The following is a 15,087-nucleotide window of genomic DNA, read 5'->3' on the forward strand; positions in this document are numbered from 1 at the left end:
GGAAACGGTCGAAATCGGGTTGACGAACTGATTAATCAGGCGAATGCAAAAATAGGGTGTTTACAGATGCCCCTTCTTTGGTAGAGGGTTGAAGCAAACTAGATAGCAAATCTATTTTGGTAGATAGTGTGATATCCGAATGCCAAAGCTAGTGACAGTTCATTTTGCAGCCTGATTTAGCAATTCGTCGGGTCATTCGGATCCTTGAGGGTAAAAGTCTCCTCGAACTAAAAGTTGTCAGGTCCTTGAGCACGAGCTCTTACTGGCAATGTTAGATCCTTGAATTTTAGAAAATTCTCCTTGACTAATGCAAAAGTGCACGTGTGTGCAATGGTGTGATGCTTATTGAGTAAAAATGTGTCAGGTCCTAGAGATCTTCTCTCACTGACAATAATGATTCAAAATTTAAATGTGCTTATACAACGAAAGCAATCATGGCAAAGTTAAATAAAGAGGTACTTGGAGTCATAACATTGTAGGAACTTTGTTAAATTCTATTTGAAATTCTTTTTTAGAGTTCGAAAAAGTTGAGTCTCGTTTATCGGACTCGAACCTATTGTAGCCACGCTTCTCGGGCTAAGAACTTAAATAATCCTATTAATTCATTCTATGATTCAAAAAAGTTGGAGTCTCATTTCTCGGACTCGAATTAACTAAGCCACGTTTCTCGGGCTTAGATTTATAGGAACTTAAACAATCCTATATTCTATGATTCAAAAAACTTGGAGTCTCATTTCTCGGACTCGGACTCGAACTTACTAAACCACGTTTTTCGGACTTAGATTTATAGGAATTTAAACAATTCTATTAATTCACTATATGATTAAAAAAAAGTTGGAGTCTTGTTTCTCGGACTCGAATTTACTAATCCACGTTTCTTAGGCTGAGATTTATAGGAATTTAAACAATCCTATTAATTCATTCTATGATTCAAAAAAAGTTGGAGTCTTGTTTTTCGGACTTGAACTCACTAAGTCACGTTTCTCGGGCTCAGATTTATAAGAACTTAAACAATCCTATTAATTCATTCTATGATTCAAAAAAAGTTGGAGTCTAGTTTCTTGGACTCGAACTTACTAAGTTACGTTTTCTCAGGCTTAAATTTATAGGAACTTAAACAATCCTATTAATTCATTCTATGATTCAAAATCGAGCTCAAAGTTTGAAAGATCGGGACTTTATTGGCTTATCATGCATCTAGATTCATAATTATCATTGGACTTCATCAGACTTTTAAGTAAGATTTTCTTTCTTATCATGTGATTAAGAACAAAATTTTGGAATTAAATAACTTTAAAAAATGCCCTTACTTTCAAGGTTGGCTTTAACTGGAACTTGACTACGAGACTGATAGAATGGATTACGTTTGAAAAATATGGACTCTTTTGTATGACATATAGAACAACTAACATTCCCTTAAATTTAAAACTCTTAAGATTATCATATGTGCAATAAAGGATTGATCATTTTCTTTCGAATTTCTTTTGAAAAAATGCTTGAGCTGGACTTAAAAAATCTTGATAAATATTACAATAGAAGATCTTTCTCTTCAAAATGATTGATGATTCTACATCTTCCATTAGCGAACACTTGGACAAATAAATATACTCTTAAAGATCTTACAATGTCCAAGATGACTTCTGAGTTTCTTCAACTTCAACACTATCTTTATCGAATATGAGCTCTTAGCTGAAAAACAAATGTTGTAACTAGAATAATTTTCTAGTTTAACTTCTGAATTTTTCTTCTTGATAGGATCTTTCCTTTCCCTTTTGATGCCCTAATTTTTGCCTAGATTGCCTCTTCAGGTTTTCAATCTAGCGGGCTTTGTTCTTCTTTTTCTGATGATGTCTTGACTTTTGCCTACCTTTTCAGGTTTTCAACCTAGCAGGCTTTCTTTTTTATGGTTATGCCCTAATTTTTGCCTAAGTCGTCTTTTCGGATTTTTAACTTAGCGGACTTCACTTTTTTCTCGATGATCTTGAATATTCAACTCGATAGCTTCTTGATTCCCTACACCTTAACCAACTCAATTAACATTCAGGAGGACTTAATAGATGGGCTTAGGACATGGTTTAGAAAGAAAGGATAAAAGGCTCGACTTCCCATAATGCCCCTAGTTTAATATTCTTTTTTTCATCATTCTTTTCTGTAAATTTTTTTGACTCTTTTTTTCTAATGCCCCTAGTTTGACATTCTTTTCTTTTCTGTCAATTTTTTTAATGCCCCTAGTTTGGCATTCTTTTCTTTTGAATCTTTCAAAAGGGCATTTTCCTTTTAGATGACATTTTTCTTAAGAGAATACCTTTTTTTGCGTGACGGGGCCTGAAGTAACTTCTCAGGTTGCTTACGTATCCCAAATATTTCATTTTCTTTTGGGATCAGGTCAAAACATAGTTCATACTAAGATTCCCTCCCAAGGTTGGTCGGTGTGTTTTAGAAAGAAGAGGCTATTGATTTTTTTTAAAGACTGCGAGGGGTTAAAGAAGGTTATCTTCTTCTTGGTAAGACAAGAAAATGGTTTCACCAAAGGAGGCCTCCTTTGGTGAAATGCTAATTGATTTAGTCAAGGTTCTAGGAACTCGATATCTTAATTACTCTGTTGAGTATGGTCTTTTTTTGAGAAGGAGTAATCTTCAATCTTCTTCTAAGAAAGAGTAATCTTTAATCTTCTTCTACGAAATTAAGTATGATTGAGTTCTTTGTATTTAACTGTTCAACTTTTCTAGAATTTCTAGAAAATCTTTTATTCTGTTGTGAATGAGAATTCTCTCTCTCCCGAGTGAAAAATATGATGGATCCCTTCTTGTGAGTCTTTAGCACCTTTGTGAAGGTTTCAACTACATTATTCTTGATCGATAATGTTTGATCTTGAAGTTCACTCTCGACTTTATGCCTTGATCTATTTGGATGCAATCTCTTAATATATCCTCATGAGACCATGAAGGAACATTGTTAAATTTCTCAAGTAAATTTATTATTCTCTTATATTCCCCTGAAGATAATGTTATACCAATTGACACTTCTTGAGTTTACTCTTTAATTCTAATATATATCAAATTTGATTAGTGAGCTTTAAGTCATTTCTCATGTTAGATTTTATGTTCACATCATTATTGCATACATGATAATCAAAAGTTTCTTTATTTATTAGAATAAAAAAAGAACATAGACTGACAAACCTGACTAAAGTCCAAAATTAAAGATGACTAACTGAACTCAAAGACTGACGCAACTAAAGCTAAAAAAAACTATGAAGACTTAAAAAGACGACATCATCTTGGTTGGAGGGACATAATTCTAGGGTCTATGTCACTTTGGTTATCTTCAATGGATGCCTTGAACTTACTTGTTTTTATTATCTCTTCATATTTCGATTCAAGCCTGTCATATGCTGGAGAACCCGTTGCTTCAATAATCTCTATGTTCTTTAGTTCTGGTATTGCCTTGGGGTAGATATGCTCATCTCGGTATGGTGGGGGTACACTGTTAGGACCAACTGAATAAATGAGGGAAATTGGATCAACCGATTCGAATTTTAATAGGGATATCAGGTTCAAAGTAGGGGGAGGTTGATTTTGAAAGATAGGTAAAAGATTAATTTTAACATTGGGTGCGGTAGGAATGGGTATGGTGACCTTTCCTTGTTCAACCAAGTCTTGGATAGCATGACGGAGAGTAATACACTTATCAAGAACATGACCAGGTATCTGATGGAATTCACAGAATTGCCCATTATCTATGTTTGAAGGAAGAGGATTAGGCAAAGGCTTAGGTTGTAAAGGTCTTAGTAATCCCCTTTTTATCAATTTTTGATAAGTAACACTGAGATACATTCCAAGATTGGCAAAGTCTCCTAGGCTTGGCATGTGAGGACTAAGTAGTTTGAGGAGATAGTACGAAAGAGGTGTTGGACACTTGTAAGGAATTGACATTAGGTTTGAAATGTTTGGATTTTGACTCAGACAAGTTACTAAAAAGTCTCAAAGAGTAAACATCTTCAACTTGATTTACAGCCTCAAGGAGGGATTGAAAAGTGGGAAGGTACTGAGGCATCAAGTACTTGACATAATTTGGAGTAAGATTCCTGAGGATGATCTTGACTTGTTCCTTCTCTTGATGTTGGTCCCATAATTGAGCGGCTTAGCTCTCCATCGAACAATGAACTTAGTGAAAGTTTCCCCAGGCTTTTGTTTAATAATTTATAGGTCTCTTCTTGTGAGTTTAATATCAGTGTTCAATGAATATCGACTAATAAACTCCTTCATCAATTCATGCCATATTTTTACCCGAGATGAATCCATTGACATTAGCTAGCGTAGGACAGGACCTGTTAGGGTTATTTGAAAAAGTTACGCCATCTGTTCTTCACTCAAACCATGATATTGCATGATGTCGAAATATACTTTTAAGTGAGTCCTACGGCATCTAATCCTATCAAACTTCTCCATGTCTGGCATCGTGAACTTCTCTGACAGACAAACCATGAGAAATAACGTCATTGTCCCTAATCCAAGAGTAAGATCATCGGCGTCTTTAATGTTCTTCAAAGCAGTTTCAACCTGAGTTATTTGATGAATTAAGATAGGGTCGATAGGTAATTCATTATCTTTTTGGTTTTCGACGAGGTCAAACACATCCTGAGGTTCTTTATCTTTTTCCTTTTCAATCTTTATGGCTTCAATTTCTGTTTGGACAGAAGTGATAATTTTTCTTTAAAAAAATTCCAAAATCTGACGTAGCGTTGCGTCATCCATTGTACTTATTTCTTTTTGTGGCGAGGGCTGACTACTTGGACTTGACAATGATACTTTGGAGAGACGACTTTTTTCACTGACCCAAAGTGGTATAGATGGTGGTTTAGAACGTTTAGGAGCAATTATTACCTAATTAGAAGTAAACCAAGGTTAACCGTAGACTTTAAAAGTTTGACTCTTAACCACATGATATGCCTGACTTAGGCATAGATCTCGTAGTTCATAAGCTGCCGATCGCTCCTGGGAGCAAGCAGATCAAACAAAAGTTGAGAAGACTCAAAGTAGAATAGACACTTAAAGTCAAAGACGAAGTGATGAAACAGTTCCAACCAGGATTTCTCGCAGTCTCCACGTACCCCTAATGGCTAGCCAATGTCGTTCCGATACCAAAGAAGGACGGGAAAGTACGAATGTGTGTCGATTATCGGGACTTGAACAAAGTCAGTCCTAAGGATGATTTTTCACTACCACACATCTACACTTTAGTCAATAGCCCAGCATGGCATGGTATGTTTTCAATCATGGATTTTTTTCTCAGGCTACAATCAGATAAAAATGGCAAAAGAAGACTACGAGAAGACAGCATTCATCACATCCTAGTGCACCTTTCATTACAAAGTCATGTCATTCGGGCTCAAGAACGCCGGGGCAACTTATCAACGTGCAATGACGGCCTTATTCCACGATATGATCTACAAAAAAATGGAGGTCTATGTGGATGACATGATTGCTAAGTCTAACTTGGAGGAAGATCATTTGATAAACTTGAGAAAGTTATTTGATCGACTAAGGAAGTACAGTCTAAAGCTAAATTCGACAAAAGACATCTTCAAAGCAACATCAAGCAAATTGTTAGGCTTCATCGTCAGTATAAGAGGCATCGAGATAGATCAAACAAAGACCAAGTACATTCTCCAGATGAAAGCACCAGTATCAAAAAGGGATGTCCAAGCATTTCTAGGTAGAATATAGTATATCAGCAGATTCATTGCGCAACTCACGCCTATCTGCAAACCAGTCTTTAAACTACTGAGAAAAGATGTACCAAAAGCGTGGAACGAGGACTATCAGGAAACCTTCGACAAGATAAAGAAATATTTACTCAATCTGCCAGTCTTTGTTCCTCCAACGCCAGGGCCACCCTTACTAATGTATATCTCAATACAATAAACGTCTTGATGAGTGTCTTGAAACACTTTTATTAAATGCACGTTGACATTTATCTTGATTTTTGTCCCTATTTATCCGTGTTACGGTAATAATCATGATAAGCCTCGAAACATCATGTTACATGTAAATTAGGCTTAATTATACATAAATAAATTTATTTACTAGATAAATCTAATTATGTGTGTTTCTTGTATAGAAAATCATAATTTTGGAATCAAAATCTTAAGGTAAAAGCATTTGGGACCACTTTAGAATGTCCTAATCTTCTGGAATGCCATAATCCTTAACTCATATTCTCCTATTTTATCTTTTTGTGTAAAGAAAAATGGAGACTACTTTTAGACTCTTCTACACACATTTTTCTCTATAAATTGAGCCTCAATCTCTAGAGGAAAGTCCTCTCTTAGTTCTCTTATCCAAGACTCCTTTAATTTAAGGTTCTTAACTTATTCTCTTATTTTTTGTATTTTTATCTTCTAGTTATTTTCTTTTGGCTAAACATTTTGTAAGAAATAGAAGAAGTTGTAAGTTTCTTAATGAAATGAACAAAAGTTCTTTCATCTCTTATCTTCCCTCTCTTGCAATGACATTAGACTAAGCTCCCCTCCATTGGAGGTGGAAAAGCCTAGAGCAAGTTCTTGTGTTATTTCTAATTTCATGCTTTTCTTTTATTTAAAATGCTTATTAGTTCTCTTTAAGATTTCTTGCACCTTTTATTCTTAATATAGATACTTTATGCTTAGATTAGATCAAGATAAAATATGCTTAAACTAGATAATTGGTAGTAGGAAGTTTTCAAAGAATTCTACTTTGTTTATATTCCCTTATTTGATTTCATTTGCAAAACTTTCCGATCTAAGGAGCTAACACCAAGCCTTTACGATTGAGTTATAAAAAGGCTATGGACTAGGAATTGCTCATCAACATGTTCTAGGTAGATCCACCACCAGTGATGCTTTAATTTCATAAGTTTACTTACTTTTAATTTCATTTACTTTAGTTCATTTTTTAGGGATTTTACATCTTTTTATAAGTTCAAAAATACAAAGAAAAATAGTTTTAATTCTTTTTAGTTAATTTGAATTTTATCCTCTTAGCTTAACTCTACTCCTCCTTTCTCTTGGGTTCGATCCCCTACTTGCCTCACAAGTAAGGTAAAAGTAAGATTAATATTAATTCTGGTGAGAAGAACAACGATAGGCTCATCAAAATTTTAGCGTCGCTGCTAGGAAAAGGTTGCCTCACAGGGTTGTACCGATGCCATTCGCCAACACATTGGGCATGCTAGGTGAATATCCAAGCTACATTCCCGTCTCCACAAGCAAGAAAGAGAGAAATTGATTACAGCCCTTCAACTGAAGTAAGGGTTGAAGAAATGAGAGCAACTGTACATTGTTACTCTATGAGTTGAACCTGAAAAATAGGACCATAGTTCAACACCCACACAAGTTACACAGGTATTGACAGAAATTGATGACGTGATGCCGAATGAACTTCTGAAGACACTATAGCCACGCAGGTCGATAGATCATCAGAATAAACTGCTACCTGGTACCACGCCTCCTACAGAGGGGCCTTATAAGATGAATACTCCAAGACTGACTGAGTTACACAAACAACAGAAGAATTAAGGATCTTTACTACATTTAGTCGATTATCTAGTGTCAAAGAAGATCACCATCAAGAACAAGTATCCTATCCAACAAATTGTCGACTTGTTTAATAAACTTTGGACTGTCAAGTACTCTTCAAAGTTGGGTTTGAGATCAGATTACTGTCAAGTTCAAGTTGCAGATGAAGCCTCTCAGTTACTTCATCAGAATGTCAGTAAGAATCGGGATGTGCTCAAAAGTATTATTAACGACAGAGATTCAAGAGTCATAAGGAAGTTATGGGACGAACTATGCAAATTATTTTTGTTTCAGCTTGACTTTCCAACCAGTGGACATCTTCAATCAGATTGGCCAACAGAGATATTCAATTCCTTGTTGGAGTATTTCAGACATCTTACCAATGCCAAACTTATGAATTGGGTGAATTTGTTCAATTTCAACCTTCAAAAGAGCTCTTTCTCCAGCAAGAGTCCTTTTGAAATTATCACAGGTCGACAATGTTTAACTCCTCACACTATTGTTTTAGACTACAGGAGACAGATTCCAAGGACATACAGGTTTGCTAAACTCTGGTTACCGTACAAGTTACATAGCATTCACCCTGTCTTCCATACAAGAAGTCTCAAGCCGTACCATGCAGATCCAGGAGATCCCACGCACAGCATTCCAACACATACATCTTCTTATTCAACTATTCAGTCAGAGCGTGTTGTCGACAAAGTTCTCAAAAGCGTCAAGTCAGCCGTAGTTCAAGCCAACAATAATAGTTGTAGCACGTGGAGTACTTTGTCACATAAAAGAACATGCCAAAATGTGAAGTTACCAAGGAGAGTACAGAAAACCTACTACCTTTCAAACAGAAGATTGAAGAGTTTGTCCGGGCAATGCGATGAGAACGTCTGCAGAATAGGTAGGGGAGACTATGACGGTCATACATTTTGTCAGCTAGAGTTAGGGATAAGCTCACCCCAGAATCACCCGGGAGAACCCATGTAATAATATGTAAGACTCACTATGAAGCCATATTAGTCCCGTACGAGGGCATATCTATTAGCTTAGTGGCATTTTTGTAATAAAGGAGTATGATCGGCCTCAACTTTTGATGTTTCCTTCTGAAAACCTAGGAAAGACTTAGAGTATTCTTTGTAGGAAGGGTATCTAGTGCTTCCCAATCCCCGGCTTACACCCACGTTGACTGAATCCCTCGAGCCAAGCTACGTTGAGTCCCGCATGTAATAAGATCATCTATTGCTTATTATTTTTGTAACATGTTATACGTGTAATCTCAATATTATATCAACAAAGTTGCCTCCGAGCTTTGTGTCGTGTTGTCCCGTTATCTTGTTTGCTTTCTACATTTGTGGTATACGATCATTTTACAAGCTTACTCGTGGATTAGTACCCTTTGCACCACATGACCTCACTCCAAAAGAACATGGCCATGACACCTAGGGCCCACCTAGTTCTCGAAAGAAGAATATGAAGTAAGTTAGGATCCCAAAATTCTAAAATGTTATAGTCCATGCTCCAAGCACGGACAGCTTTGTGAGGACTCCATCCATGCTCACAGTATAGATGAATTAACTTTATGCTTATCCATGTTCCAAATATGGATAGCTTTATGAGGACTACATCCATGCTCAAACCACGAATGAGTCAATTTATTTTTCATCCGTTCTTAAAGCACGGACAAGCCCACTTTATGCTCATCCATGATCCAAACACGGACCAACACGATTTCTTTTTCTTCAAAACCTGTTACAGATCTGGTTATGCCCTAACATTCAGATTTTCATGATTGTTACATCCTTTTGTCATATTTTGTACAGATTTTTGCTCCTTTTGTTTCCAAGACTTCTTCCCAAACTCTATGAAAATGTTTCCCACTCTTCCTAACTTGAAAAGGTATGGTATCATCGATCCTTTCTTGCATAGTTGAATAGAGGGTATGGATAATAATGAAAATGTTCAATGGGGTTTGAACAAGTTGGGGTTCACACTCTCTTTGCCTAAGGTCCAATTGCAATGGGGCTTGATTGAGGCCATGTTGGGGTGTTGAGTCCTCGAACTCAGACTTTTCCATTTTGGGGAACACGAGATGACTCCCACCATTGAGGAGTTCAAAGTACTATTAGGTCTTGAAATGTCGAGTACGGTGGTTGTTTCGCCTTTGCGCGAATGTTATTGAGGTAAGGCTTCCGACTTCTTAGGAATAAATTGAAATTTTTTGAAGATTTCGACTGGCGGATTGGTTTTAAAAACAATGTCTAAATCTTTCTTGATTGAACGTCTTTCGGATCCCTCGAGGCCGTTAGTTCACTTTAATGCCCTCATTTTGATGGTGGTGAGTCAACTTTTATTTCTGGATGGCAGAGACATCATGGACCTTTCTCTCATTCATGTGATACAGTAGGTCCGGAAGGGACATCGCTGGCTCCCATACTTTTGGGCAAGATATTTGAGTTCCTTACGACATGTTCATCCGATCATGATCGGATTTTTTGATGATGTGCTCTACTCCTACAGGTAAGTTCCCAACTTAGTATAAATTTTCAACTTAAATTTACTAGTTTTTAAGAGTTTAAAATGCCTCTCTTTTTGTAGCTTTGGTTCATGGATCATGTGGCTTCAACGGAAGTGTCAATCGCCCATTTTGCGTCAATGTCAATCTTATACTCATGATGTTGAGATGAGTTCCCCCTTGTTCTCGAGTAGTAAAGAGGAATGGTATGCCTTTGTTTGCAACCTCGATGACAGTGCAGTAAGATGGATTCGTACCTTCAAACCTCGGGGGTCTCTCATGATTACATTTGATGGGGCCCGCTTCCTTATTTTGATTGGTCTCCATGGGGCAACTCACTACGTACCACTTCAGGTTCTTCAGCAATTTAACTACGATTAGGGTATGCTCATTCCCGAGAATTTTAACGAGCTGGTTGGTAATTTATCCTTTACACTTATGAGTCGACTCGTGAAGGAATAGGGTCGTGTTGACATTTTGAGTCAACCCTTCTTCGCAGCTCATCTATTCCCGTTGTACTTGTATTGGATTTGAGATCTCATCTCAGTGAGACAATCAGTATCGATAGTACCCTGAGCACGTTCTAATGTTTCATCCTTCTTCGATTATCAAGATCGAGTAGAGGAGACCCAAGATGATCATCGTCGAATTCAAGCTATTTGGCTCAAATCTGATAAGAGGATGCAGAAAGAGATTGTTCGATTGACATCCAAGCTTGCACTTTCAAGATCTAGTGATAGCGGTAAAGTGACTAGACTTCAAGTTGAAGTTGTTGGGTTGAAGGATAGGCTCGTCCAGAGCCCTCATTTTGTCGATTTTGTAGGATATTTGGTGAGTCATGGTGTTTCAAATGCTGAAATAGTGATGATTAGTCAAGCTACTCGGATCCATACTCTGGTGTTTTTGCCAACCACAGAGGATACAAGCGTCAATTACTCTTTCAACTTCTTTCGAATCATCCCCAATGCCCTAGTATTGGAAGATTGTTATATGTTTGGGCCTTAGGAATTTTTGAGAGATTTTACTATTCACAATTTATACTCTTGTAGGCCAGGAGTTCTTTTTTTTATACTTTTTCTTATTGTCAGTTACGATCTTCAAACTCGATTTCCATATTTTTGTGCATCGACAGCTTTTTTGGGGTTTTCATCGTGCCGGTGGCTTTGATATTGCCATCGTCTGATTTTTTTACTTATAACGTCCTTTCGGATTTTTACTACCTTTTACACTATGCTTGTATTTTTTTTGAATTTTTACATTATAATTCTTACTCAGAATCTTTATGTATTTCTGGCTTGGTGACTCAAGTTAAGCTACCAGATCAACAACTCTACTCTTGTAGTGGCGATCCTTCTTGAGTGATTGATCTAGATTCTCCTCTCGAGTCTCTCGACTACTTCTCATGGCTCTTAAACTCAAGTTGAGCCGCGAGATCGGCTACTCTACACTTCAAGACGCTCTTTTTTTTCAAATTAGATTCCCTTCCCGAATCTTCCAACGACTAATAAGACTTGAGGTCCGAATCAAGCTACAAAATCGACTTGTGTCATACTGTCATTGTCGCTATGGTAACTTAAACCATTCCCTGATCCGAAAGACTTTTAGTGGTACGAAACATTGGCTTAGGCTAAGAGTGGTAGAAATACAAAAATGTTGAGGTTAAGGTCTAGACATAGGATTTTTCTATTTTTTATGGCTTGTCTATTGATGGATTTTTTAGTGATATAGGTGATGTCAAACTCAGATAACAATAATTGTCATTTTGTAGTACGACCTGTTAGCACAGATTTCTAGAAGAGGTACTTTAAGGGGCCCATTCTGGTGATAAGCATGGTCGAGTAACTGAGCAAATAGTGACATAGTCATTGAGATGCACAATAAGTCTTCTCAAGTGTCAAATATTTTACTACGTACTCAAAAAATTTCTTGTTGGTATAGTAGATGGCTTGTTCTTTTCACCCTGATTCATTATTTTGTCCTAGTACGTATCCTATTGATTTCTTTTGCACTAAGATGTACATCAGTAGAGGTTGTCCTGGCGTGGGAAGGACCAATACTAATAGGTTGAGCAGATATTACTTAATCTTGTCAAATACTTCCTGACAGTTCTTGTTCAACTTCTTCGACATATTCTTTCTGAGTAGCTTGAAGACTGGCTCACAGAAGGGTATGAGTTGAGCAATAACCGATTGATATACTGTATTTTCTCTAAAAATTCTCTAATATCTCTCTTCAAGATAGGTGCCTTCATCTCGAGAATATATTTGGTCTTTGCCGAGTTTATCTCGATGCCTCTTTTACTGACAATGAATACTAGTAGGTTGCCCGATGTTACCCCGAATACATATTTTGTTGGGTTGAGCCTTGGACTGTACTTCCCTAGTCTATCGAACAACTTCTTGAGATTTATCAGATGGTTTTCTTCTATACCAAATTTAGCGATCATGTCATTTATGTAAACCTCTATTTCCTTATGAAACATGTCATGGAATAACGTAGTCATCACACATTGATAAGTTACATTTGCATTCTTTAACCTAAATGGCATGACGTTATAGGGAAAAGTACCCCAAGGTGTGACGAATGTAATCCTTTCCTGGTCTTCTTCTGTCATTTTTATCTAGTTATAGCTTGAGAAACCGTCTATGAACGAAAACATGCCATGTCCTATTGTACTACTGACTAGAGTGTCGATGAGTGGTAGTAAAAAATCATCCTTAGGACTAGCTTTGTTTAAATCCCAGTAGTCAACACACATGCATACCTTCCCATCTTTCTTAGGTACTGGGACGACGTTAGCTAGCCACTCGGGGTATTTAGAAACTACAAGGAATTCTACTTGAAATTCTGCTTCATGACCTCATCCTTGACTTTGAGGGTCCATTCTAACTTTAGTCTTCTCAATTTTTGCTTGATCGACTTGCTTCCGGAGGCAATTAGTAATGTGTGAACGACAAGATATGTGTCTAACCCAGGCATATCTCTGTATAATCATACAACGATGTCTTGATAATTCTGTAAGAGTTCAATTATTTCTTCTTTTTGTGAATATGTTAGTAAGGCTCCAATCTTGATGATTCATGGGTCCTCTTCGGTACAAAGATTCATTGAATACGTATCCTCAATATTCATAGGTTAAGCCTGACATCTTGACCAAGTCAAGATAATGCATATGCATAAAGTTTATGAATTTGTGTATTGTGATGGTAATTTAAAGTACCCAATCGGTCAAATACTGACATAATCGGGATGTGGCCACCAATTCAATCAAAAATGGATGCTCGTGGAACTGGTGTTTCTTTTACAGACACATCGATGACCTCCACTATATCTTGATCCCTAAAATTTTGATCGGCACCTCCGGAGTATAACCTAACCCTGCTCATGTGAATGAAATTCTCTCTCCAGATCAAACTTGCTTGGCTTGCATTACAGTTAAACTAGGAATTTGATCGATTGGTAGTAGTTCACCTCATGGTATAAGTTCACCTTTTGAGTTTTGGAAAATGTTTATTTTTTTATAATTTTGATAGATTTTTTAATTTTTAATTTTTGAGATGTTTTTTTTATTTTTGAGGAATATTTATTTTTTTGTTTTCTTTTTTGATATCTGAAATAAGAAAAACAATCATGCAAATTCATTAATAAAAAATAGGGAACCCCCAAAATAGTCTTTTTCTGAGGATGAAGGCTCGTTATGGTCCTCGGACAAACTAGATTTATCTAACAATATTTTTTTAGGCTACTGCAACCTCAGGGGTTATAGGGAATTCTTCCCAATTGTGCAATATCTCTCTTTTCTAACGAAGCAAACGAGGTGAGAAGGTGGTCCCTTGGTCGTTCAAAGATGACCATTACCTTAGGCTAATTGCTAGTAGAGTCGAGCAGGTGGGATGAAGACTGATGCCCAGTTGATGCTGATAAGGAAAAGTGATTATTTTTCTTTACTCATAGTGACTTCTATTTTTGTGGGCTCTCTTGTTGTCTCTAATATACTCTCGTTGGAATCTTGCCTAAATAAAATTTCAATGTTTTCCATGAAGGAGGGGCGGGACTCAACAACCGAGTCTTCTTGAATGCACTTGGATTTAACACTTACAATTTTTGGTTTTCTTATTGGTTTTGTTGGCAGTTGTTCTGACAGGCTATCAGATCTGGCTTGTGATTTCGAAAAGTTAACGCTAAGATGAGGAACTCTGCCCATATTCCAAATGTTGGGCTTGCAATTTTGTTTTTTTACTAACCGAAGTTTTTTCTTTTTGTCATTCATATCTGATATATCCCTTTTTGTAGGCCTGAATCCCAAATCGAAATATGGGGTGTGTTTATTTGCTATGACCAGCGTGACTTTCCATTTTCCTCCTGATCTTAACCCTTGTTTGGGTCAAACCTGTCTTCTTCAAAACTTGTCCGATCATCAGATTTGCCATTGACAATTCTGCCTTTACTTTCTCTTTTTTCCTTCTGGACGTGATTAATGGCAGCAAACTGATAAGAGTGGTACAATGTCTTGTCCTTCATCATATTTATGTCTATGAAAGGAATATCCAGAGATCTTCCCGAAAGGATTAGGTTTTCTGTCAAGACAGATATCATCCTTGTCCCATGATAAACTTGATTCTCTAGTACAAAGAGGAAGGTACTGCCCCTACAATGTGGATTCATGGCCTTCCTAGTAGTAAGTTGAATGGCGTTGGTATTTCCATGACCTCGAATGTTACTTCGAACGTACAAGGGCCTATAATGATTGGTAGGTCCACCTCCCCTAGAGAATCCCTTCTTGAATTGTCGAAACCTATGACGACTTTGTGGTTGGGTTTGACATGCAACCAGTTGGCATTGAGTTTGTGGAAGGTTTCCAAAAGACAAACATTGAGGGCTGAGCTATTATCAATTAATACTTTGACGACCATCATTCTTTTGCACATGATCATGATGTTTAAGGGTTTCACGTGCCCCCATCCCTCTAGCACAAACTCATTTTCTATGAAGACAATGGGATTGGGAGCCATGATTTGACCAACTG

This window comes from Akebia trifoliata, chromosome 14 (genome assembly GCF_017979445.1).
Source record: "Akebia trifoliata isolate Shusen 1 chromosome 14, ASM1797944v1, whole genome shotgun sequence".
NCBI classification, from domain to species: domain Eukaryota; kingdom Viridiplantae; phylum Streptophyta; class Magnoliopsida; order Ranunculales; family Lardizabalaceae; genus Akebia; species Akebia trifoliata.